The following is a 27,291-nucleotide window of genomic DNA, read 5'->3' as shown; positions in this document are numbered from 1 at the left end:
ACATTACATGCCCTTATTGTTCTAGTCAAGACTCCAACTCTATCACCACCAGAGATTCATTGGATGACTGCCTGTCTGACCCACATTTGCCAGTTTGATGCATTGGGCTGCTCAGCAGGAACAGAACAAACATAACAATCTTGACAATTTTGACAACTATTATAATGCTTATGGGCACGATTCAGAGACACACAAAACACACTAAATACTGAGGTTTTTGAAGAAGGAGGAGAAGTTGTTTCTGATTCACCCAGGTATGACCGTGAGCACCTATGATACCCCACATCTCACTGCAGCTCGGGCCTGCTGGGTCAGTCTCTCAGCATCTCAACATAAAGAGGCTGCTTCTTCAAAGTCAGCAATCAAACACTCACAGCACAAAAGCACATTTATCTTCTGTGGCTTGCATTAAAATGGCACGGTATTCATTTGGAAATTAAATTTGCCCACCAAATTAAAGAGTGGAAGAACATAATGGATGGATCTGGATTGTCAGGGGGGTGAGAGACTCCCCCGTAAATAACAGAGAATGAGAAGAGAGTGTAAAGAGAAGGTAAGCTGAGAGATTTGCTGGATCAAATTTCACTTTTGTCTTATTTCATTGCTGAAGAGTTTGTGTGTGTACTGAGCACAGGCTTGGTAAGTGGCACGTCATTTTCGAGCTGATTGCGTGCTGCCCGGTGGCGCTGTCCACTGCCTGACTACTCAATGAAAAGCTTCCACTCACTTCCTTTTCTCCTTTTTTGTTGCAAATAAATCAGCCACAAAACAGATTACGATCAGGAGAGATTCAAGGGAATGATATAAAAAATAAAGAGCTGAGGGGACTTTTAAGCAAAACCCTAAAAGATTAGGGAGAGTAAAGAGAGAACCTTGTCCACACATTACAATTTTACTAGGCAGTAAACAAATTTGCTGGCTTTCTCAGGGTATTTGTCTAAATTCAGCCCAATAAGAGGGAAATATGTTAATCCCACAAAATAACCCACAAGAAAACTAAAGGTAGGTTGCTGAAAAGTGGCGGGTACATAGAGTCAATCAGTAAACGCTCAAACGGAGATTTGAAAGGTTACAATGCTATGTAACTAAATAACTTGCATTTGAGTGAGTCTACATAGGGGAAAAGATTTCAATCTGGGCCAAAATATACAATACCCGTTGTTTAAGGATTCTAATGACCAGAATTATAAAGGCCCAATTAAATAAACCTGAGTAAAGTCAAAGGCTCAAATTAACAACTATCAAAGTAATCCAGCATTGCTGTGCTTTTCAAAGACTACAGTTTCCCAGAGATAATTCAGTAAAAGCCCTTATAACTCAGATACTTAAAAATATATCACTGAAATTGGCCTCTACTAAGGCACATCATAAATATGACCACATAATGAACATCGGCTCTGAGAGTGACTGTGATAGGGGCCATAAACCCTCTAAACTCATTCATACAGTCTGAAGGAACACTATCTGTCCTATGAACAACGTAAAAATATTATTTTGCCTAGGCAGTCTTTTACATATCTCCTTTGATACTGTTCTCCTATCTACATGTCTCAAAAGGCTTTTGAGTAATGCATTTCTATTATTGTACCTTGTGTAATGTTACATTGGTTGCTTTATCGTGAAGTTGTTGTAGGGTGAGGCTGGAGTAGGATGGAAGGGTTATTTCGTGGGCTTGGATGGCATTAATCTCTGTCACTTGTCCTCTCTGATTTATACTCCTTCCCAATAAACCAGTCTATGGCCTCCACTTCAATTGCTACTTTGTGATAGTGCTCCATGTTCAGCCTTCGTCCGCACCGCCGCTTGACATTGAAGGCTTGTTCTCGAAACCAGCGGAAAGTAAAAGCATGGTAAAGAATTAAATTTCCCGCACCAGGAACAAGAAAGACAAGATAATAGGAGCCTGGAGCTCCCTCCACCCCTATATAAAGAAAGCCATTCTCCTCTTCAGTCTATTACGCCCAGTGTGGCTTCTGCTTGACGCCTTGATCAAGAGCAATTAATCTTTCACCAGGAGTGAGGAATGTGGTAAAGACCCAGGCATTGGATACAGTCCAATTTTAAACTTACTGAAAAGAGGTTTTAATAGGTAAAACAAGAGAGATGTATCAGAATGAGCCTCTGATTAATGAACGTAAAGGCTCCATACTATCTGATCAGAAAGATTCAACAGCAAACTCCTCCAATCATCTCTTTCGTCGTTCATTAACAGACCACCAGGATGGGCATCCATGCCAGCCACCTACTGTCTAACAGCCACCCACCCCCACCCTCTGCTGTGGTCCGTATATTTCCAAAGTGTTTAATTACAGATGATTTATCACCAAACTGTCGTTTGCTAACTGGGCCCTTCCGTTCTCTCTCCCCACGCCACTCTCCCACTGTGTTGAGAGAACCTTCACATCATTATGAGAGAGCTCATTTATATTAAAATGAGTATTACCACTTAATTCGCTCCATACATTTTGGACACAGCATGTGTCATGCATAAGCTTCGGATCACACCTGGTTCATGGTGGCTTTGGCATACATCAAGTGCTTTATTAGAGGAGAGTTAATGCACATTTGATCTTGCTGCGATGTCCCATAAAGATTAAAGAAAAATAGGGAGCGTAACACATATATCTTGATTCCATACTGCCCATGCAAACATGATGAGTCCAAGAGAACATTAAACATTGTCCAATGAATTAAAAATAGAACACTAAAGGGCCATTTATTTTGAATTTCAGTTCCTCAGTTGACCTCTGATCAAAGCTGTCAATCACCTCACCAGTGAAGGACAATGATGATGTTCTGCTTAAAGAAAATACAGAAAACCAATAATGCATTTCACAGGTGTGGTTTATAAAAATAAGTAAACTATACTGTATATGCTCTTCAGAGCTGGCTCCATCAACCTATAATCCTCCAATTCTTCTGGATCTATGTACAGAGGAAGAAAAACATTCACTTAGATCTAAAGAGACCGCACACTATTGCTAACAACGTACAAGCAATCCTAAAGGAGTGCAAACAAAACTCACATAAATATGCACAGGGAGCGCACTGCTACACATACCTCCACAACCATGTAAATGAGGACCAACCTGAGACAGGCCAAAAAAAAAATGATTCAAGTTGGGATGGGAATAGCTTCCTCCCTGTTCAGTGAGGGGAAATAATAATGAGGGTATTAAATACAGCCAGCAGATGAAAAATAATAACATATCGATTGTGCACGTAGCACTTTCAAAGGAGCGTAATGGCCTGATTCCTGGTATTGATCTGCTAGCAGGCTCAAGGAGGAGTAGCTATCCGCCCCTGTAAGACCCCCAGTGAGAATGAGATTGGTGAAGCCATCTGAGGTTCTGTTTCTTGTTTCGCTCCACACAGGCTTCATTTCAAATGGGTGTTTTTCTGAGCGGATGTGAAATGAATGCTGCTGAAATGGTCTGACACATACAATATTTTCCATCTTGTGATCATATGTACCGGTAACAATGTGGCTGATGCTGTTGCTATACAGAAATTAGCTGTTTGTAGCATGGCAACATGAGAAAAAAGTAATGCATTTTGCAGATTATATCCACAAAACTAACAGTTATTCTTTAATAAACCCATCAGCATTCATGGTTTTTCTTTAATCGCCTGATTGCATTTGTAATAAAGTGGATCCTAATGTCCAAAAACACCTTATATAACATTTGGTTCAAATTTAAGCATCAGTTACAAGAGGATTAGTTTGCAGAAAGGAGATACCATGCAGGAATCTAGTTCCTTCACATTATTTATGTATTATTTATGCAGTGCATTCATGGAGTACTATGGGCATGTTTGACTGTGCACAAGGTGGACAAAATTCAATCTTCAACTTAACACATATGATCCCTAACCTGCCTCTCACAAACTCCTCAAGTGGTCTTATTTCTAGCTCAAAGAGACAGAAAAATCTATATCTCAATTTGGTACACTTCAGCTCCACTCCAAAAGTGCCCTGAGAGAAAACTGAATTAAACTGAGACAAGCTGATTCAACACCCTGAAAGATGAATTTAAGTAGTTGTTTCTGAAATATGTATTTGCCATGTGCAATATCGGGCTTCTCGGCGAGAGAAAACGTGATAGGATTTTACAGCAGCCTTTCGTCTGGAGAAAGGTGTATTTTCCCAGAATAAAAACGTGCATGCCTGGGAATACATTAATCATAACAAGGTGACAGCCAGCCTGACAGACAAGCAGAGGCACAGGAACAGATTTGACAGTGCTTTCTATTCCTCAACATGTTCAAAAAAGCAAAAACTTGCAGGGCAATTAAAGGAGCGTTGATAGCCGTGTCAGCTGGATTAGGGGGTGGGCATGAAATTGTCACATTGTGTGTCAGGGGTGCTCTGTTAACAACTCGGCCCAGCTTTTGCCAAAGAGTGGTGGAGGGGGCCCCGATGGAACGTGACACTGGAAGAAATACCATCAAGTCTGTGCAAGGCCGGATTAGATTAGCACACTGGAACAGGTGGTCTTTTATTGGCTGCGTGATACTGTCAAGGATCCTCTGAAACTGGATGCAGCATGTGTACATGTGAACGTGTGTACAACCACACACATACACACACGCACACACGCACGCACACACACACACCCAACACTGTAAGTGGCACAAAGCTTTTGTGCTGGATACCAAAAGGAACCTCAGCTTACTCATGCCTGAGTCAATTGTTATGTAAAAATGCAGAACATGCAGCTTGATGCTGTACACACTGTTACAAGAATAGAAGAGAAAAAAGTAATGCTAGGGTTAATGTGATTTGGGCAAAAGCATTGAGGCATCTGTTGAGTGACAGGAAATCCAGGGATTGACCAGGACTACTACGCAACAGATAAAAAAACACAATCTAACGATTAAGGGGAGGAGGGTGATGGTGGCGACAGTGAGGCAGTTTGCCAAACCATTCTTCACACCCACCAGTATATTTACTGTCATTTATGAGAAACATATTAGCCATGAATAATACATGTGATGATGTATGGCACAAGTTCGCTTTGGATAAATTATACAGTGGGGCCGGACCAAATACTGCCTCATATCCCCATATGGACAGTGATGCATAAAAAAGCAGGGAAACACCTCTGCCAAACTGATAATAGGTAATATACAGCCACCCTATGAAATCTGGCTGAAGGAAATATACTGAACAGTGCCAAAAACACAGGGATCCAAATGCCACCTTGGCGATCCAAACAATGCATCTGACATATGGGGTTAGCTCTGAGTAAGCAAGAGACAGATTTGAAATCATGCTCGCAATTGTGTGCAGATTTCCCACAAAAATTAGTCATCCTGGGTATGCCAAAATAAGAAATACCAGACAGCCGACTGGGGGAAAATTGTTGGTGTTTTGATGTGAGAGAAGTGTACAGACTCTGATGAGGAGGTCTATTGAAACTAGGTCACAAGGGGTGCCATTTTGTCAAAAGACTGAATGAAAAGCATTGCAAGAAACATGAAGCACATTTCCAGTCAAGGAAGAAAAACTTTTTTCCATTTCTAGGACAACACAGACTCCTTCTGAATTTATGGCTTTATAGTAAAGGGACAGTTTATAGTAAAACACAAATGTGTAACAATTATCTCCTGACAAATAAGTAACAAAATTGTGTGTTTCAAATATATTTGAGCACAACAAGACAAACTTAGTTTACTTTTATATGTACAGTTTTGTTACTTCTGGAGCTAAATTAGCCCACTTGTTTCAATTATGCTTTTTGACTTGTAAGTACACCGAAAAGAGTAAAAGAGTTGTTTGAACTGAAAGAGTCTTTTCTCTTTTTCAGCATTTTGGGTAACATGTCTGACCTAGAAAGGTTGTGGAACCACGGTAACTTGATAGGAAGTTTTCAGATGATTCAGATTTGGTTGGTGGTGGTTGTTACCTCCATACTCTGGGGACAGTTTGCTTCAAAATGGACATGTTTGGTGCTGTAGCAGCATTTTACCTCTATTTACGATGACGAACTGTTTCACTGAAAATTATAAATTATGCACACTGGTCTTGTGCTTCTCTCAGAGATCATTCCTCAGTCTACTCATCTTGAAGTGCATGTTTTCGCCGCTAACGTCCCTTTTTCTTTGCATGACTAGTTTTAAACATGCCATTTCACTATTTCAATCTTGGCTCCAAGCTCTGAAAACAACCTGGCTAAATTCAGCTACTAATCTAAAAAAATGACAGGTGAGGTGATGTGATAGCAATATGTTACTCACAAGCAGCCCAGTTTAAGTTGCATTGAAATTTTGTTAAGGTTCTGGATTAAATTGTCTTTCGGTCTAGACTCAGACCAGAGTCTGCCCATTGAGTATGTGGGGACGAGTCTATGAAGCAGTCTAGTTTGTAAAGCCCCAAGTTTTGCCAAACTTTCCATTATCAAATTAAACTTGTGCAAAAGCTCTCAAAGGTACAGATAACAACGCATCTAATTCAACCATTCAACTCCCTACACAAGCAGAATGAGATAAGACAGAAAGATCTTTCTTCTCAAGCTGCAAAAGTGCCTGTGGTTACACTACGATGTAGGGAACTAAAAAGAAAACAACAAGGCAGGCATACAGGGTGTCTATTTAGGGCAAAGACTGCAGATTAAAATTCATGTTAAGTCTTTTGGAGGAAGCTGAGGTAGTGCCAGAACACTACAGAAGGAAAAGGCGGTATTCAACTCCCACAGTACTCTATCAGACAGTGTAAAATAAGATTTGGCACTATATGTAACACAGAATGAGTTATGAGTTGGAGAACTATTATGGTTAGATTTTAATTGAAGGTGTCCAAGAGTAGGTTTTTTTCTCCTCAATACAGCAATGGAAAAGATGTAATATCTTGTACTGGGCCAGCTGCTGAATGGCACACTCAAGGTAAAGAAGGACTTAAGTGTACTCCTTTTAGCTTGTCAGAGTTCACCTGCTTTAGTAACTACAGTCTTTGAATGTAGTAGAGAATGTTTCAGATCGTGGAGGTACAGACCAGACCACAACTTTTCTCTTGATGTGCTAAAGACCAAAAGTAGGCAATATGCATATAAGATGCTAAACAAGCTGGGGAAATGATTGGCCTCTAGCTATACACAGAATTCAAAATGTATGATTAATTGTTTAATGCTACCTTATGAAGGAACACGGGCAAAGAATTTTAAATGTACTGCTCCTTTATCAGTGAGGGCTTCGTAACCATACACAGTGAACTATCCATGAATTCTTATGCCCAAATACAATGCAGGTGCCTGTTTGAGTTGACGATTAATAGCTGCAATTTAGAGCAAATGGGCTTCAGCACAATATGTTTAGCAGGGCTAGATAAAATGGGTCCCTGGCCACTGATCTGGAGACAGATTAGGTTTTTAGTCAGCTATGATTAGGGCATAAATAGGGAATGGGAGATCAGACTTTGGACCTGAAGTGTTTAATGCTGCCCACCTGTTATAAATGAGCAGTTAAACGAGTCAACCATTGGTGGTCCCAAACCAATTCAAGGGCATAAGCTAGCTACACACACATTCTAACAGCAGTTCACTACCTTTCTCTTTTCTAGCCACTGCAGTCATTTGGGATTTCCACACACTCTTGCTGCTACGAGTGTGTGAAAGGTGCTGCTGTATGCTTGGCAGGTCACTGGGCCAACGGATGGTCTATGGTTTCTCTCTGTATGAAATCCAAAAGAGAATCCAAAAAGGACATTTATCACTGCAGGGAAATGAAAAGATCTGCTCTACTGCATGTACAACCAGATTGGTAATAACTCTTTAAAAGCAACGTTTTTTTCCATAGACTTATCCTCGTCCAGGGAATTGAATCACAAATCTGCGTGTTCTTCATAACCACCAGACCCAGTGTTGCCAAAGGCATCTTAACACTGTACATTTTAGTGTTTAAAGAGAGCATCTCTTACATCTGCTCCACGAAAGTCTGGGCTTCAAATTGGGTCAACAGACTGTTGCTGCATTTTTTCTTGTCAAGGATTCTCTCCTTGTACCTGCAGGCTGAAAGTACTTAACACATTCTCTGAAGTTTGACTTTCGTGCACTCTGTAAAGCATCTGAAAATGCTTGCTTTCTGTGCGAGCGCTCACGTTCGCCACCGAGTGTTGTCCTCGTTTATTTCTAAATGGGCTTATTGCATAACAGCCCATAGAGGGCCCTGTAATTTAAGTGGTACAACATGTGAGAGGTGTAGAACAAAGAACTGGGGCTAGCCATGGAGAGGGGCTACTCTGGTAACGCGGGCTAAAAGGTTAAAGCAGCAGGGGGAATGAATATGTCTTAATGACATTATAATGAATGGGAAAATATGGGACATCATTTATTAAATGGAGTCAAGTGTGTTAGGGAAGTGCGAGGAATCACAAATGCATTAATTATTTTGCCGTCTCTCTTCATGAACAGGGAAGAAAGCATTGGTGGAGAGGTAATGACAGACCCCAAACGGACGTCATAAATTACCACAGGGGGGCTTCAAAAAGACAAGGTCTCGTCTCACTCCTGCACTCACGCAGCAAGATGTCCTTTCATGTGTCCAAACCGTCACTGGGACCTTGGACTGAATCAGAGTATCCTTTTCTAACTCCCAGTCATTTCCAGACAAGAAAGGAGGGAAATGCCCTTTTTTTCTCTAAAGATTTGATATCATACTGGCAAGACATGACTTGTTATTTATCATACCTGTCACACTAGAAAAAAGAGAAAAAAAGGAGAAAAAAAAGAGATGCAAGCTTAAGTCCTGTTTCCACACTTTAGTGTTTTGGGACGAAAGACGGGGGAGGGAAAGAGGTTCAGGCTCTGCTCACAAACAGTCATCCATGAGCACCAGTCTATTTCTAGGGTTTGTGATATTTGGGCCTGATCTGATCCAGGTAGCTTTTTTATTTTCTTTGTTGAGTTTTCTGGGATCCTATGACAATTTGCGGTTATCAAAAGAGCCTTAATCCGAAACCATGATGGCTAATTTGAGTTCTCTGTAAAACATCTCACATTGCATCCCCAATGATTTAAGACTTCGTTACTTTGCTTGTTATTACTGCACCATTGAACCAGCAGGTACACATCTTCCCTGAATTTGAAATTATGTCCATGCGTGTGTGTAATAAAGAAGCTCCATTTTGCACCAGCAGAGTCCAGAGTGACACATTCCAGCATTAAGCACCTGTTCAAACCATTCAGACTGGTTCTGTACTGATACATTACAGCAAACAACTGAGCACCAGCCTGATTTTCAGCTCTACAAATCGGCTAATTCCTCACACAACAAACCTGCCAATGTCATTTGAGGGAATATTGACCAACCAAATGCACATCTGAGCTCAGTGAATCTACTGCTTGGTGGCCATATGTTATGGCAATACCAGCTACCCACAAACAAAGCCTGTAGCAGAGAGATTTTTTTTTTTCTCTGTTTTTTCTTTCTAATCGCCTGGTGCTGCTCATCTGTCAGCATTTTGGTATCTTACTCCTGTGGGTCAGCTGAGTCAGAGGTCAAATGCACGCAAGCTTGGCACAAACACAACAAAGGCTTGGTTTCCTTCAAGAAGTCAATGAGTCCAAGGTGATGGAGGATTTTCCAGGTAAAATATGATGTGAGATTGATGTAAAGGTTATGCAGCGTGGTGGAAGAAAAGCTGATATGCAATTAAAATGATGTGTTGACTGAAACTGTGGTGGGGATTTGACATTGTATTGTCTTTCCTTTCCAGACTTTTTTGCTTACTGCATTGAAATACAGATGTTCTGAAAGGTGCCCAAAGAGTCCGAGTCTTGTGTGTCCCTCTGTCTGAAAATTGACAAACGAGATTCTCTTGCCAACACATGGACAGCTTAAAGTCATTTTGTCTTGGTGTCTTCTGGATTTTAAAGTTGAGCTTGAACCAGATGTAATGGTCTCAGATCAGGGCTAAAGCACAGGGAAGTGGTAAACTGACATGTTGTGAGGGAACAAGCCCTGGAATGCTCATGTCACTCTGGAAATGAGCAAATGACACCGAAAATTGCAGCAATTATTGCCGACTTAAGGCCCGCCTGTGGGCCCTAGGAGAGCTAGAGGAGAAAATACAGACTCCGTCTTCAAAGGCAATTAGTCTTCATATTGTAGTGTGTCCATTCAGCGAGTGTTCTACCCACTCATGGGACTGCACATGTGGACATGGCTAATAGTCTCTGTTAATGAGCCAATCGTTCATTATCAATCTTCTGGGAGGCACAGTGTGAGAGCAGCATCCTGTTGACACATTTAGAGGAAATGGCCACCGCACGCCGTTCGCTACGTAGGCACAGCACTGTGGTGCAATTGTCGCTGAAGGCTGCGAAAGAGCAGCTTGATTCCATGTGTCCTTGTGGAGACAGCTAAATTAGACAGATTTGCATACACATGCACACAAACACATACACAAGCACACAGTTTGAATCCTGGCCTATTCTGGAGGGGGAATGCCCTTTCTGTCCCTGGCCACCTGGTCAAAACACTAACAGCTGACTTGTTGCTGAGCCCTGCAATGGTAATAAATCACCACACACCCCTCCAAAACATACATATAGTCACACACACCGGCCAGCACCATCAGCCTATTCCTGTACACCGTGCCAGATACCATCTCTGTATGCTTTATGGCAGGATAGTTCACCATTTTTTCATCAGCGTGCAATCTCTCTGTTGTCTCTACAAGCTCTGTGCTTGGCCCTATCAGCACAGAGCTCATGGTGGATGTTGGGTCTTTCTAAACAAGCAATCAATGTATAGACCATTCCCTACATTTAGTCTTAATGCGACCACATCGTCTTTTTTTCTGATAAGGCCAAAGTGTTTATTTGGGTAGCCTCTCTTAACCTTAGGACAAAACACACTTTTTGACTTTGAAAGTTTTTTCATTCCATTTACTCAAATATTCAGTTTCTTCCTTTGCATCTTGGTTTTCTTCACACTGTCCCCGATTTGTGCTAGATGCAGCCGTTTCCACAGGCAACCTGCAGTAATCTGAGCTCTTAAAAGCCCCGTACATTCCTCCCTTACTCATTCATTCTCACTTTGTCTACCATCGAGAAAGACTCCATTTTAGCAGTAGCCCAGCATTCTCCATTGACCTTACAGTGCTTGATTAAGGGCATTGGGCCTCTGGCGCCACTCTGTTTCCTCCATTTTTAATTAAAAGGTGAAGAAAGTCCTCTGTCTTGCAATGATGGCTTGGGTACATGATTCTTTCCCCGCCAACCCAAAAACCCCTCTCTCATGGCTCTGGCCCAAGGCTTGTGACTACACACATCCCCTCAATTTAGACCATTTTCCTACGACTGAAAACCTTTCTTGACCTTTGTGTTATCACCAAGGAAACTGCCCATCTTTCAGTTCCTCTTTAAATATGCTGAGCTCTACAGGATCAGAAAATGCATAGAGACTTATTTTCTTTCCACTTTGTGTACTGCCAAAATGCCTTTCTTGTCTGAGAAGGCAAGGAAGCGATCATCATAGTCTATAACATAAGTCGCCTTGTCAAAACCTGTTTAGAATACATCCACAGAGGAGCCATGCAGAGAGGAACACAGGGGTGCACTTAGTGTCATTGCCGCTGGGGAGGGGGCTCCTGAGCAGCGGAGCAGCAAGGAAGGGGCTGTTGTTTCATACGTCTATTGCAATTAACGCTGATGTGACACATTCAAAAAAGGTCCCCTGGGATTGACAAAGCCAACAAATTGACTTACCATTTGAGCACGAGGACATAGGAAAGGAGAAAAAAAGGCATGTGGTTTCATCTTGTCATAATGAATCTGGAACCTATTCCTGTCAGGTGCACTGCCGGTGTGATGATTGCAGTTTATTTCCCGTATATACTATAAAGTACCACTGTGCTTACAGGGATATTGTGTTGCTTGACAAGACGGGGGTTGGGTAGGTGGGTTGCCCTGAAGTAATGACTTTATCGTGTGGTTCTGCTAACTTACATGACAAACAAAACCGTTGCTTTGCCGCTTGCTATAAATGTCTCCTTAGGCCCTGGAGCAATGCGGGAAGAAAGACGGATGTTTCATTTCATACCATGTTTTTAAACTCTTACACACAGACACACACAGATACTGTATACACACACTGTGCGTATCTGACAAACCTCTACTCATTCCTGAATGATAAATGCATCTCATTTCATTTCCCAGTGCAGTACTGGAATCGCCCTCTAGCGCAGGGAGCAGGAGCTTGGTGTCCATAAAGGTTCAGCCAGTGATTCAGGCTTTTAAGGAGTATTCAAAATGACAGGAGTCATTGGGTGGCCAAATTGTTTTCTCATGTGTTTGTGACATTCAGCTTTCCTCAGGGAAACAAGGGCAATCAGCTGCAGCTTGTCAAGGACTATGAGAGCTAGTGACCTCTGACCCCTGCTGTGGAAGTCACAAGAGGTTTCCAGCAGAGGGCTACCATTGCCACAGAATACAACCTTACATCACACTGCCTGCTGTTAAATTGCACTGCTTATCACCAGTTCTTCAACTACATACATTTTGATCTGTGCCTGCATGCCGCAGGGAGAATTTAGGATTGTATTAAAAAAGGATGAAGTATTAAAAAATAGCAGTATATTCATTCCAATAAAAGCTGCTTACCCCTCTTCTACTGCCCACACACATGAATAAGAGGAAAATATTATAATTTAAAACATTAAAAGGGTAGGGTTTTAGTAACAGCAAGAAAGTGGTTGACATACAATTAACAATTCAACACCATTAATTACACTTTGTAATTGCACTTAATCATTACAAAAACTCCCAGGCTGAGTAATTCTAATGTTAAACTTGAGTGCGACAGAGGCAATGAAGACAGATTCTGTGGGGAACCATTAGACATGTAATATTGGTCCACAGGAGCTCTCTGTGTGGCTGAAGGGGATGGGTGGGATGTGTGTTTGGTGGCATTGAGGTGGTTGATGGGGCAGATGTCTTCTCTGGTCGGCCATGCATATAGGCCTGGCCCGAGGGATCTCTACCCGCTGTACATCAAGAGCAATTAAACACAGCTCATGCTGGAGTTCACTGACGCAAACAGGCTGTAAAAAGAATACTCACACGCAAGCAACACTAAAGGACAGGACGGATGGGAAAAACTAAAGCGCCACAGGCATAAGTTGTACCAAATCAAGTAAACGCAAGGGAACAAAAATAATCCAACATTTTGTTGTGTAGAAACATGACGCACATCTACAGTAACAACAGTATTACGCATCTGACATCAACACATGCCTCTCCCTGCAGGTTTTGACCTAAACTGCTGCATTCTTTAGCCGCTCTTTTAACAATCCTACAGCTGCATACTTGCCTGCCCTAAAAATATGCTATATAAGAACAATAAAACGGATTTTAAAAAACCTACAGCAGGTGCACATTCAGTAAGAACACATCAGGAAAGGAACAGGTATTGCATAGCCTGCCATGAATGTCAACAGTAAAAGCCCTGGACGATCAATCTACCCCTATCTTTTGAAAATATTATACAGTGCATTAGCATTAAAGTAAGTATTATTAACTACAGCCTGCAAATAAGGGCAGTTTTCAGTGCAAATGTAATCAGAAAATGCAAAGTGAGTTCTTATTAACATGCAATGGAAGAGTTTAAAATCCAGGTTGCTGTGCTCTGCTGCAGGCAGGACAGGGCCACACTTTGGATGAATTAAAATGTGATTTGTGAAAGGGCAGGTTGCATGTAAACCTAATACTGAGGGAGACAACACTTTGCTTGATGGTAGCCAAGACTGTAAGTATTTGGACAGTTACACGTGTTTTTGTTCTTCAGGCTCTGCACTTCAGGACATTCAATTTGAAATAATATAATGGATACTACATACATGTCTCAGCTTTATTATGAGTGAGATTACATCAATATGGAAAGAACTGTCTGAGACAATTAGCCCTTTTAACACAGTGCCCAAATTACAAGTTCGAGTTCAACGTAATCGGACATTTGGCTACTAAATGTTTCTTGGGCAGCTGTGTGTTGTCACAGTGTTAGTTCATGCACAAAAGAGCTCACACATGGCTCCAAGTTAATTGAGAGTTAGGAGTTGCCATTTAGGTTGAGGTGAAGTTGTCTGTCAATATGGGGAGTGAAAAGGTGACCATGCAGGTGAAGAAGATAATAATGAGGCTCAAAAAAACAAAGATCTATCAGAGAGATATCAAAGGTAGTTGGTTTGCTGAAATCAACAGTTGGGTGCACAGTTGGGTAAAGCAGATGCTCTCCAGGATGTAGGCATACATGTTTGCTCGTCAACAATCAAGAGAGGATTCACCACAAGATGCAAACCCATAAAAACAGAAAGGCCAGGCTGCAGTTCGCAAAAACACACGAAAAGAAACCAGTAGAGAGGTGGAACAAAGTTCTATGGACCGAGTAAAAAACAAAAATGAACCTCTTTCAAAATTATGGAAAGAGGAAATTGTATGAGAAAAAAGAAACAGCTCCTGACCCAAAGCCACCAGCTAATATGTCAAACATGGTGGTGGTTCTGTTATGGCTCTGGCATGTATGGCTGCCAATGGAACTGGCAAACTAGCATTTATTGATTATTTCATTGCTGATGGAAGCAACAGGATGAATACAGAGGTATGCAGGAGCTGAATCCGTGTGCTCGGATTCAGTCGAGTGCATTAAAACTCATTGGACGACATTTCGTCATTCAGCAGGACATCGATTCTCAACATACAGCCAAAGCAACCACAGAGCTTTTCAGGGTGAAGAGGTGGAAGATCCTCAACTGCCCGAGTCAGTCATGGCATTCCTTTTGGTGAAGACCAGTCTACAGGGAGAGAGACCCCACAGCAAGCAAAAGCTGAAGGAGGCTGCAGTGAAGTTCTGGGAGAGCATCACCAGGGAAGATACAAACTTTCTGTGATGTCTGTGGGTTAAAGACTTCAGTCAGTCATTTAATTTTTCCAGAAAATATTAAATATGTTGATTTTTTTTTTACACTTCATGTGTATCTGTGCAATTACTTTTGAACCCCTAAACTTTGGGCACTATGTATTAAAACAGCTATTATCGCACAGTTCTTTTTATTTCAAGAATAAAAAAAATAAAAAAAAAATACGTGTAACTGTCCAAATACTTAGGGTCTGCATTCAATGTGTAACTCAAAAACCGTTCGAACTCAGGTTTGATAGCCACACAAGTCAACGTTCTCTCTTTAGTCCTCTACCTCAATCTAAATAAAAACTTTTTTATTTCCTCTGTCACTTTGGTTATCTTTAGAGGCGTTCCAAATTAATTCAACACAGTTATAACTAGATTCAGTGGCGTGCGGGAATAACCAGCGTTCTACAGCTAAATCAACATCAGACACAAGGCTGGTCCTCCGAGGGCACCATGCAGTGCCTCACTGTTTCTCAGTCAAAGCAGTGTGCTTCGCCTCTAGCCCCCTGTGGAATATCTCTAATGTAACTGGCATCTTCATTTTGGCTTTGCTCTGATGTTGAATGAAAAATCAAATCCTCTTTTTTAACTCTGAAAAGTAACAAAGAGTGAGAGACCAACAGAGGAAAACGGTGTAAGCTGTTAATGCTATGTTAATCCCTGTCTAAAAAAAGCTGAAGGAGGCTGCAGTGAAGTTCTGGGAGAGCATCACCAGGGAAGATACAAACTTTCTGTGATGTCTGTGGGTTAAAGACTTCAGTCAGTCATTTAATTTTTCCAGAAAATATTAAATATGTTGATTTTTTTTTTACACTTCATGTGTATCTGTGCAATTACTTTTGAACCCCTAAACTTTGGGCACTATGTATTAAAACAGCTATTATCGCACAGTTCTTTTTATTTCAAGAATAAAAAAAAAAAAAAATACGTGTAACTGTCCAAATACTTAGGGTCTGCATTCAATGTGTAACTCAAAAACCGTTCGAACTCAGGTTTGATAGCCACACAAGTCAACGTTCTCTCTTTAGTCCTCTACCTCAATCTAAATAAAAACTTTTTTATTTCCTCTGTCACTTTGGTTATCTTTAGAGGCGTTCCAAATTAATTCAACACAGTTATAACTAGATTCAGTGGCGTGCGGGAATAACCAGCGTTCTACAGCTAAATCAACATCAGACACAAGGCTGGTCCTCCGAGGGCACCATGCAGTGCCTCACTGTTTCTCAGTCAAAGCAGTGTGCTTCGCCTCTAGCCCCCTGTGGAATATCTCTAATGTAACTGGCATCTTCATTTTGGCTTTGCTCTGATGTTGAATGAAAAATCAAATCCTCTTTTTTAACTCTGAAAAGTAACAAAGAGTGAGAGACCAACAGAGGAAAACGGTGTAAGCTGTTAATGCTATGTTAATCCCTGTCTAAAAAAAGCTGAAGGTAATGCTGAGCTAGATAGCTAGCAGGAGAGGTGAGTGAAAAAGAGCAAATAAGGGGGTACAGGGTGTGCATAAAATAAAGGAAACGTCACCATGAAGTCTTTCAACCACTGAGAGGTATATTTTCTGGCATATTTTAAGCCTACAAAGACTTCACGTCAATTACACCTTGGTAGCCCACACGGTCGTACAAAAAGCAGTTTGATATTTTGGCTGAGATGTAAACAACATTTACAATATTGCAAAATTTCTAAATGTTGAAAATGTAGTTCTGTTAATGCAGTAGCAAGTCTCACATTTTTACTTTCTTACCAGTATGCAGTTGGAACTTTGTTGTGTCTGGTTTCAGTGTTTCACTATTTGGGATGAAGGGAGTCAAGACTGATTCTAGGTTTTTGTTCTGTGCTGAATTCGGTCATACACTAACTATTTTTTTGGTAGTTAGTGGAACAAGTACTGAAAGGGTAGGGCTACCATTATACTGTTCATGCTAGAGCCTGAAGATTCCCTAAACACAGAAAAGTCAACACTAATGGCACTGTTGCAAGATGGAGCAAATGAGATGCTGTACGCAAATTCCATTTGTTCATTATTCATTTATGGAGTGGATAAACATACAAGGCCAGGACTTCAGAGTGTGTTGCCTTTCCTGACCAATGTCAGTTCAAAAACAAATTTTACAAAAGAAAGACAGATAGTGTGACATGGGAGCTGCACACACACAGCAGGGGCTGAAAAATCAATCACTACCTTCAAGCAGCTGCTTTCAAAATAATGAAAACAGGGGGCATGCAAGGTTTTTGTTAGACACAAAGCCTTAAGGTGAATCTGTCTGACATATAGTTTTCTTCTCATTAGGTAAGAATTCAAGGTTTTAGCTCTCCTTTAGAAAAGTGTCTTTCTTAGACGCATTGATCGCAATTTTAATTTTATTTTAATAACCTTCTTGAATAAAACCCTATGCAATCACAAAGTTGTTTGACTGTGATGACCTAAAATTAAGTTTTGGATGCTCTTTTTTTCACTTTATATAGCAGGCTGGATTTTCAAGTAGGAAAGACATCACTGTCATATCATACTGTTCAACTTGTGGTCTGAAATAATTATTTTTAGAGCATAATTGATATTCGACAAAGTGGAAATTTTACACTGAAATGCCTTGATACACTTTCCTCTCATACTTAATTTCAGAGTAATAGAAGTTTTATATTTAAATGATTATAAGGTAAGATATATAGATTGTGTTTAAGGTGCTCTTAAAACTATAGAGTTGCAAAGATTTCAGGTTATTGGAAACAAACATGAGATCACTGCCGATTACTTTGCTGACACCCTATTTATTAAACTCCAGTGAGTGAGCCAGTTAGAATGAATGTCAAAAATTTTCTCTTCAGCCATTAGGACAATAATTTACTTTCCCCTCACAATGTTGGCTTGGAAAAAATCTTGCAAAAAATAATATTTGAAAAATAAAATCCTACATCTATATCCCTGTCGACTGTCTAACCACTGTTCATGACACAATAAAATAGCATAGGTAGAAGAAAGCTGAGAAAAGATCTGTGTTTTTTATGAGGAAATAGTGAGCCAAGCAATAGTGCATGAATATTCATGCAAAACACAGCAAAGTGTGAAAATGGCTTTGTTAGAGAGACCAAATCCCAGGCTCATGTTCGAGAAAAGAGTGCACTCTCTGGAGGGAGCTTGGATCCAAGACTGTTGAGATGGTTGCCACCAGTGGTGGTGAATGATGCTAAAAAGGTTGGCATCAAAGAAACAGTGTGGCTGAAATGTTGTTTACCTCTTTGGCAAGAATCAGCTAGGCTCTGTGCTCAGGCATCAATAGCGAGGTCAGTAAAAAGCCACCATGTTTGGTAGCTGTTAATTGAGGCACTGAAGTGAGAAATTTAATGTCCCCAAGTGTGAATTTAATGTCCTTAAGTGTAAAGAAAACAGGAAAAAGGGTGCACAGTTATAAATCTTTGCTCTTTCAGAGCCAGTCAGATTTTACAGGGCATATAAACCGAGGGTAACATTTTGCAAAAAAAAGGCACATATCTGAATAGATAGCAAGGAATGATTAAATCAATTCTAATTGGATAATGACGAGTTTCTTGAGGACAGACTGCAGTTTTGCAAACAAGAATGACAATAAACTGCAAGGTACAGCTGTTCATAGCCGGTCCAGACCTATCCACACACTGTAGACTGAAAGCTATAAATGCTGCCAAATACTGACTTCGTCCTTTCTATGCAGTCAATTTATTTGCATTTCCTAGTTACTTTAAATCAATTTGTAATAGGTTTGTTTTCTGTTGATAGGTGTCAAAAATCCGTAATACTTCCACTGGGATTCACCATGGTGAGACAACAAAACATTTAAAAGTCCTAGGGCAGGTGAATACTTTTTATAGGCACTATAACGGAACACTGGTTAGCTGGCTGACAGCTTGTGTGGTTGTGTACATAGTTAATAATATGACATAATGGTGTGCAGTATTAATCAGAGAAGTGAGATTAGTAGTACTAATGAGATTATTTTTCAGTATTGAGTAGTTTAAGGGGTTACAAGTGAAAATTAAGTAATTACATTACAGCTTCAGCACAAACCCCAGTAATGTCCTGTTACTGAGACACTTTGGGGGTTTACTTGTTCTGCGTCTTACTGGGATTTTGATGGATCCTCTGTTCAGTGGACAGACTGGCGTGGAACGTTAGAGACACAAGGTGAAGGGAGGCAGTTTTTGCCTCTGCCAAATGTGGGTAAATACAGTAACGAGAAACGCACCTCCTGCTAAATCCAAAGAAGTTTTATGTGCATGTTGTGTCTTCTTAACCGCTGTAGTGCTGCATGATGTCCCCATGGCAGGCACCTTTGATAGAGCTAGGTTAAGAAACAAGTCATTTAACAACTAATGCTACTACTTGCATTTCCTATTGAGTAAATAGCAAAATAGTGAAATTACTTATTCAATGAGTAAATTGTATTGAGTAACTGATGACATTTTTAAGTAACTTGCCTTGAACACTGATGATGTGAATATTAATGGCAATGTGCTCTGAATGATGATTAAAATCCTACTCAGGGAAACAAAAGTGGCAAGTACCGTAATGGCAATTTAATCATGACATATTGATGCATTCCCGACTCAGTATGATAAACCATTTTACTTGAAGGAGTGCCAACACGGTAACTGACATTTACAAAGGTGTGTAATGATTAGTTATTAGTTAATAGTTTAGCATGCTAATGCTAGCTGTGGATTAATTAACAGTTAAGTTACTGATTTGTGTCTTATTCACTGGTAACTACTCAGGACTTGGTGCATCTTAATGTAAAGTGTTAAGGACAAGTGTGAGAATGACAAAAGAATCTGAAAGCAGATTAATCCGGGAGGAATTGATTTGTTAAGCTTCTCTCTTTTCACAGGTGCCTCAGTCGAACAGGATTTAAACACGAGCCCCCGAGATGCACATCTGCTCAGAGTCTGTCGTCTTCCGGCAGAGGGGACCCTCCAACTCAGGCTTTGCTGGGTGTCTTCGGAAACCAACTACCCACCAACTGGACTAGTTCACCGTGTGGTAACCTGGCTCATGTATGTGTGCAAGTGCATGTTGTTATGTATACGGTCTCTGTGTTAATCTGCATTAAAAGAACGAAAAGTGTGCACACGTATGAGTATCCATGTACTGACCGCATAAATGACAGAATATGTACGTGTGTATTCATGTCTATTCATGTCTGTGTTTATACTGTGTGTATGTATTTATGTATGTGTGTGTTTGTGTTTGTTTGTGTGTGTGTGTGTGTGTGTGTGTGTGTGTGTGTGTGTGTGTGTGTGTGTGTGTGTGTGTGTGTGTGTGTGTGTGTTTGTGTGCACGAGCCCATGTATACTTGTACATTATACTGTATATGCCAGCTGTCCAGTGCTGCCCTCAGGAAGAATGTGTAATGGGGATAAGCTCCTTCTCCTGGCTTCCAGCAGCTTTACTGCAGATCTGTTCCAGGTGTGTGTGTGTGTGTGTGTTGTGTTATGTGTGTGGCCTGTGTTAAACTAAAAAAAAAAAACAAAGGCAGCAGAGCCAAGCCCCCAGCTAGCTGCCCAACCGCTAACAACATCTCCATCTGAGAAAACAGCAGCAATAAGCCTGTGCCGACATAATTATGTCACACTGAGCCATTTCAAGTTGAAACACAATTGTCAAAGCTCTCCCACTGCTCAATCACAGCTTTTACAAAGATAAGAAAACATGGCTGTGCTTTATCTCTCTACTACAACAAATTATTAGAAAAACAGTTATGATCAAAGTTGTTTGAAGCCGCTGTTTTTTTATACAGCATACCAAGTAAGACTCCACAACAGTGCAACTAGGTTACATAGGTGGCTTCATAATTTTCAATGAAATGAAAAGTATCAAAGAAAGGAGGATGCAGACCAGTATTTAAATGAAACAGATAAATACATGATTTGAGCCTTGTTATGAAGCCTTAAAGCTCAGTTGTGCTGTTTGGCCAGGGGTAAAGGCAGGGAAGCGGATTATGGTTAACGATATTATAGAGCTGATGCAGCATGGTGGAGATAAGAGTTTGGCGTGGAGGAGGGTCTGGTGGGATGGAGATGGTGCTAACACCGCGGTTTCTGACCTTGGTTCACCCCCTCTAAACCCTCCATGCATGGGTACCTGTGAGCACGCACACACACTTTCCCACCCCACTCACACACAGCCCCGAAGCTTTCCTCACGATAAGCCAATGAGGGAGAGGGACAAAGCGAAGCAGAGGAGGAGGAGGATGTGGCACTGGCACTTGCAGGAGGCTGTTTACTTGCATTGTTAATTTCATTAGCCCTCCAGCAAACACTTCAATATTTAACATTCTCGATTTAGCTCTTTCGTTTTTTTTCCCCTTTTATCTTTTAACAGGTTTGCTACCAAAGTCCAACAATTAAACAGAGTGGCCAAAGGTAATCTATCAGCACTCTGGTCTTACCACTTAATATAGTGGCACTCGATTTGCACTCAACTGAAGGAGGCCCAACCTTGTAAAAGCGACAATCCTTTTAAATGGGCAATCAATTTGGCAATGTTACTTTGCAGCCTGGTGTTTCTCAGTCATGCTTGTACAAACCAGCAATGTTAAGTAATAGCAAGAACGTAGGGGCACAGTGGAAAGACGGACCTGGATACGGGTGACACCTGATCCATCACTGAGCAACAACACATATGCCAAAAATGGCAACTAATTAAAAAAAAACAAAAACAATTCATGCTAATTGCATTTCTTCTAAATATATCCATGTGTCCAGGGTCATTGCCACGGTGTAGGGTATAATCTAGTATGTGAATGTGAGCTGCGGTCAGTGTATTAGCATTAGCAGTCACATACATAGAGCGCACTGGAGAGTGTGACAGCCTGCTAATGGCTCTGTCACAAAGGGACCGGAGTTTAGACACAGCTATAATCATGATCTCAATAAGCGTACCACCCTACCAACACACCAGCTCCGTCGTGTCCCCTGATATCCATACTCTGACATCATATGCGTACAGCCCCATGAAATCTAACTGCGGCTCAAAAGACGGCTTTGCATACTGCCAACATTTCCAGTTGGGAAAGCAATAATGTGACTACTTCGCACACTCCTGCGATACTGTGTCAACTCATACACCCTGGATGAATAATATCCTGGCCTCTCCTCTAATCCCCTCCCCTCAGCACAGGATCGTATTGTAGGGGTCTTTCGTACCGATGAGGCTGCAATTTATAAAAATGTTCTTTTCACTGTGGGGTGCTAGCAGCAATCCCAAACCACCCGTGTCAACAATCTCACCTCCCTTAGCTGATTTATTAAACAATTCACACACATAAAGTTCATTGGTAGGTGTGCTGGCAAGGCAAAGCGTTAAAATATTTCCACAATAGCACCTGAGACCTTTTCATTTACCATTCAAAACAAAACGGACTGCAACGGACTAAATTCATACTTGTAAGTAAATACATGTAATTGAAGCAGTGGACTGTTGAAAATGCATGAGGAGCAGGCTTTTTCTATTATAGGGATATTTATCTTTCTTCCTTAACAAAAAGGCCAAGGGAGAAGGCGAGCAGGTGGGTGGGGAATGTGTTTTCCTGTAGTACAGGACTGTGTGCAAGCTTGTTTCTGTGTCTGAGTGTGCAGGCATGTGAGTGTAATTGCTGCCTGTTATCATTAAGCAAGCTGGAGCAATCGGAAGATGCACAACAACCTATGAAGGGCAAACCTGGGGATATTGTGCGTGACATTGGACGTCTGTGGGTAAGTAATGATCAGAGTAGCGTATGACAGCCCAGCCTTAGCGGCGACAGTGGCACATTGTTCGCTGCGCTACGTCGCCTGCCTCCAATTCTTGCCTACCTCTTCATTAGTAGAGAAGCCTGCATATTCACCCATACAGTACTACAGTTGCAGGAATGCTACCAGTGCTGCTTCTTCGGTGCTAGCTGAGCCATTATATTTAACAGTAATTTACAGAATGCTTTCCTGGGTGTTTCACACTTAATGAAGCGGTTTTTTGTTTTGTTTTTCTTTTAATGTTGAAGACGCCAAACAAGGGGATTTGTTCTTCTCTCTCTCTTTGGGATCATTTACTTATCCTCTGGTGCTCCAGCAGGTTCAAACCAGGGCCACATCACCTTGAATAACAGGAGAAATAACCTTTAATTGAGAAATAGTCCCCAAGAACTGGATTGGGGAGTGCTAGATAATGAGCTGTTGTTTGTTAACAACATTAGAATTTGTCATTCGCTGTGACATCAAGATGGCAGAAGCGGATGTGAGAGAGCAGAAGCAGATTAATAAAACCAAATATTACAGTATATAAATCCCTACATTGACTCTTTGGCACCTATCAGCTAAATGCATTTATGTACTGTATGTGTCTTTAAAGGATGAGGCTGGTTTGAGTCTCTTTTTTTTGTTTTTGTTGTCAGCAAAACCCACTAGCAGACCAAAAACTAATGCCTTAGGCTGTCTCAAAGCACTTTCTGACATCCCTATGTGTGAGACTCTGTCCCAAGCCCTTTCCGAGAGCATAAGTCTTTAAAAACAGGCCACAAATGCAGTATATACTTTTAAAATGCTTGTAATTTCCTAAAACAGTCGAGCATTGCAGTTTTTCACAAACATTCATTAGAAAGAGCGGTAAGTAGTGAATTGGTTGGGGACTTTCCACCTCAGGTTACAATATTCTAACTTTCCTTTGGCTCAATTTACACAACAGAGTTTCAATTTGCAAAAGTTCTAATAACAAAAACCATGCTCCAGATTTTAGCCTTAAAATCTCCATAAGTACATAAAATGAAAATGACACATCTGTATTGAATTAGGCAATATTTTAGGCAGTAATTTTATCAGTGCATTACAACATCACATTTATTCTGAATTTTAATAATTTTTGTATTTTAAAATAAAATGCTCATTATCAACTTATGCTGTCAAACTATTCTTATCAAAACAAGGTTCGCAGTGCTCATTTTCCCAAGACTATATATTAGCACTGAAAGAAAAAGTGCCATTAATGCAGAAGTCAGTATATGAAATTAGGCAAAGTAAGAATAACTTGGAAACTTTCATGTTATTTATTAAATATAGTGTAATATACCGGCTGATATGTGTTTTTAATTATTTTTGAACAATAGCGGAGGTCTATGGTAGAGAGGATACATTTATTGGTTTTGGTCTTTCATGGCATTTATTGAAAATATGGAAAATACAAAACATTGTCAGCCTGATCCTTTAAAGTCAGAGGGTGTGCTCTGTGTCTATGGCATCACCAGAACAAACCGCAGCATGCATTTTTTAAACTTAGTCACTTTGTAAACATGTCAGCACTGCAGGTAGCACACCCATAAATGTCACTCAAGAGGCAGTGTAATTTCATTGTGTTGGGAATACATAAACCTTCGTCCCTCAAACTGATTATGTTCCCCTCTTAGAATCTTTTCGGTTTGACTCCCACTTTGATGAAACAGTGCCCCGCTTAATGATGCTGTTGATTCCTATCAGGTGGGTTTCGCACCGAAAGGGAGAGTGAGACAAAGGCCTCAACTGCTGCTCGAATCAGTGGAGCCCCTGCTTCCATCTAGCACTGCTAAAAGAAAATGGACAGACAACAGCAATTCTTGTTTTCGCTGTCATGAATAAGTTATATCAACCTCCAATGTATGAGGGAAATATGAAAAACTAATTACCATATTTTCCATTAATGGGAACAGAAAAGTTTTGGGTGAAGTTCTCAAACTGCAGTGAATTCTGTAATTATGGGCCTTTTCTTGTTATTCTTGTTTGGTAAGACGGGAAACTCACAATGAACAATATTCACTGGATTTATAAGCACCCAGAGAACTCTGGTTGTAAGCTGATAAAGGAACAAGCTGAGCTGGTTTGGCGTTCTTGGGCTAAAGACAAATTTTTAATGGTAATATGAAGCATTTATATGAACTCAAAGTCTGGCTTTGTGCGTGCTATTAGAAAAGTTAAGACAAACAATAAAAATGCCTTTTAGAACTTCTTTGGTTTGTAATTGCAGGCAGAAGCCCATATACAGTGGTAACAAACATCCCGCAGCTGCAGGCGAAATAAACTGCTGCATCATGAAAGAACATGATTGATTCATTAGGCCAATATTTTTTTATTAATATTGAGCTGATGTATACAATTTACATTTGAAACGGAGTTTTGCTTTGCGATAAAACACATGAAATTTCTCAGGGTAGCTTGTGATGCTTTTCTATAAAAACTCTGCCTCATGGCTAAGGGTACCGCACCAAGACAAACACACAAAAAGGCGCCATTTGTTCAATAAATACATGAGAAAAAATGCACACATGAACTTAACATGACTTCCCTTTCTGAATGGCAAAAGTGGGTTTGCAGCACTCTAGGAAGCTGGGGATTTTGTACACTAACCCCTGCATCGATCCAGATCAAGCACTGGCAGAAATCAGTGGGCGTTGGGAGCAGAGCCCCTTTGATCAAACAGTGGTCATGACTTCTTCAAGAAGCAGCAATCTCCCACTGAAGTCTGGGAACAGTGTGGAAGTCCCATTAGGGATTATGTCTGAGTATGTCAATTATAGTATGTATGCAGAGCTACCCAAGGGTAGGATCTGCCAATCTCTGCCGCTTTCTGATCCCACCTTGGCTCAAAATATAAGGTGCTGTTGTCTCTTTGCCAAAAAAACCTCAGTATGAAAACAACAACAAAACATTTACAGCATACATTGATAGCAAGATACTGCTATATTCTATAATTTCAGATTTTTAATAATCATCATGTCAGCTCATCGGTACTAAATTACCAGTGTGATATACCATACACATGTAATACAGAATGTCAACTGCTTTTGTTTCATTTAAAAGGATTTCAGTTTATTGTTTTAGTCCATATACATGTACTTCAGTCATAAGACACCCTTTATGAACGGTTTATAAGTTGTAACTAATGGTTCTATTGATAGTAAAACAATTAACAAATGCTTCACACATTAGTTTTAAGCTAAAGTTACACTTGTTGGTGAGTCATTAATAGTCAAATCATTAATAAATGCGCTCGACTTTCTCACTTTCTAATAAGACTGCAGTTAATGTGTGTAAGTGTTCAGTCATTTTCTAAAGGGTAATAAACAAATTCTGCTTTTGCACGTGAGAATAAACACCAGCCAGAGAGATTTACAACGTGGCAACCGAAAAATTGTTCTCAGTAACAGTATATTACTCATCTATAAAGTCAATCAGTAAAAGGCTTATAAACCATTAATAAAGATATTAACTACAACTTATAAACCCTTTATAAAAGGTGACTTACCAGAAAGTGGTATCCAGCAAAAAAAAATGTGCTTTTGTGGCTTTCTGGGTTTTGAATATGTTAATATATGAGGCAATGTCTTCTTAATGGGTATATTTTTTTCATTCAGATTTTTTATATGAGTGTATTATTTTCCATAGTTGTGGAACTTTGTCTATGTGTAATTTAACATCAATATATACAAGAAAGTTCATAAACGTTTAAACTGGGCAAACTCATTCGCTAATGACCACTATGTAATGTGGTTGATAGCTCAGGAAAAAGGTAGTAAGTGGACCTTGAGTTAAGATTATTTTGTAACTATATAAACTAGTATTTCACAATGTTTGCATAGTTCATATTCTATGAACTGCTATAGTAACTGTTTTTAATGTTGTGGCTGATCTGTAAGTATATTTACTTTGAACACACATGTTACATCTATTCATTTGTGAGACATTTTTGTCCAAAGTAACAATCCGAGACACAGTAGAAGAAGCAGCAGAATAACCACCACATTCAATTTTAAATTCTACCTGATACAAGAGCCATAAGGTTGCATGTGCATGAAGTGAGGAGTATGTGGAAAATAGAAGGCTTTTTAACTTAAAGAAACTAAAGAAAGTTATATATAACATTACTAGTGTGAAAATATATTTCAATTTAAATAAATGAGATAAGCAAAATGAAGCAGTCTGAATGGGAAATGTCATTAAAAAAAAAACGGCTGGGCCCTAAAAAAAAAAACAAATTTAGAAGATGTTCCAGCACCTAACAGGTCTTTGTTCTCAGCCAAATAAGATCAGTGTCTCCATTCCTGAAATATGTCAAGTCACTGTACACTTGGAGCTGATCCAACACCAGATTAAAAAAATGAAATGAAGTTCTTTTTTTTTTTTGTCCTGCTCTTCCCAAGTAAACACACTAATCCGCACTTTGCTGCCTCGTTACTTGGGCTCTTAATTAAAATGCAAGCACTTCTTCTTCAGGCGGTTACCAATACTTGATGTGCTGGATTACCGGCAGTGAAGTCGGACATAATTTGTTTTTAATAAAACATCGGAGGGATTAAGTCGATGGAGTTTACTGAGATTTGGCTCCAAGGAACTGTATATCTTGTAAATGCTGAGCACAAA

Source organism: Xiphias gladius, chromosome 12 (assembly GCF_016859285.1).
Source record: "Xiphias gladius isolate SHS-SW01 ecotype Sanya breed wild chromosome 12, ASM1685928v1, whole genome shotgun sequence".
NCBI classification, from domain to species: Eukaryota; Metazoa; Chordata; class Actinopteri; order Istiophoriformes; family Xiphiidae; genus Xiphias; species Xiphias gladius.
Note: the sequence above shows the minus strand (reverse complement) of the source record.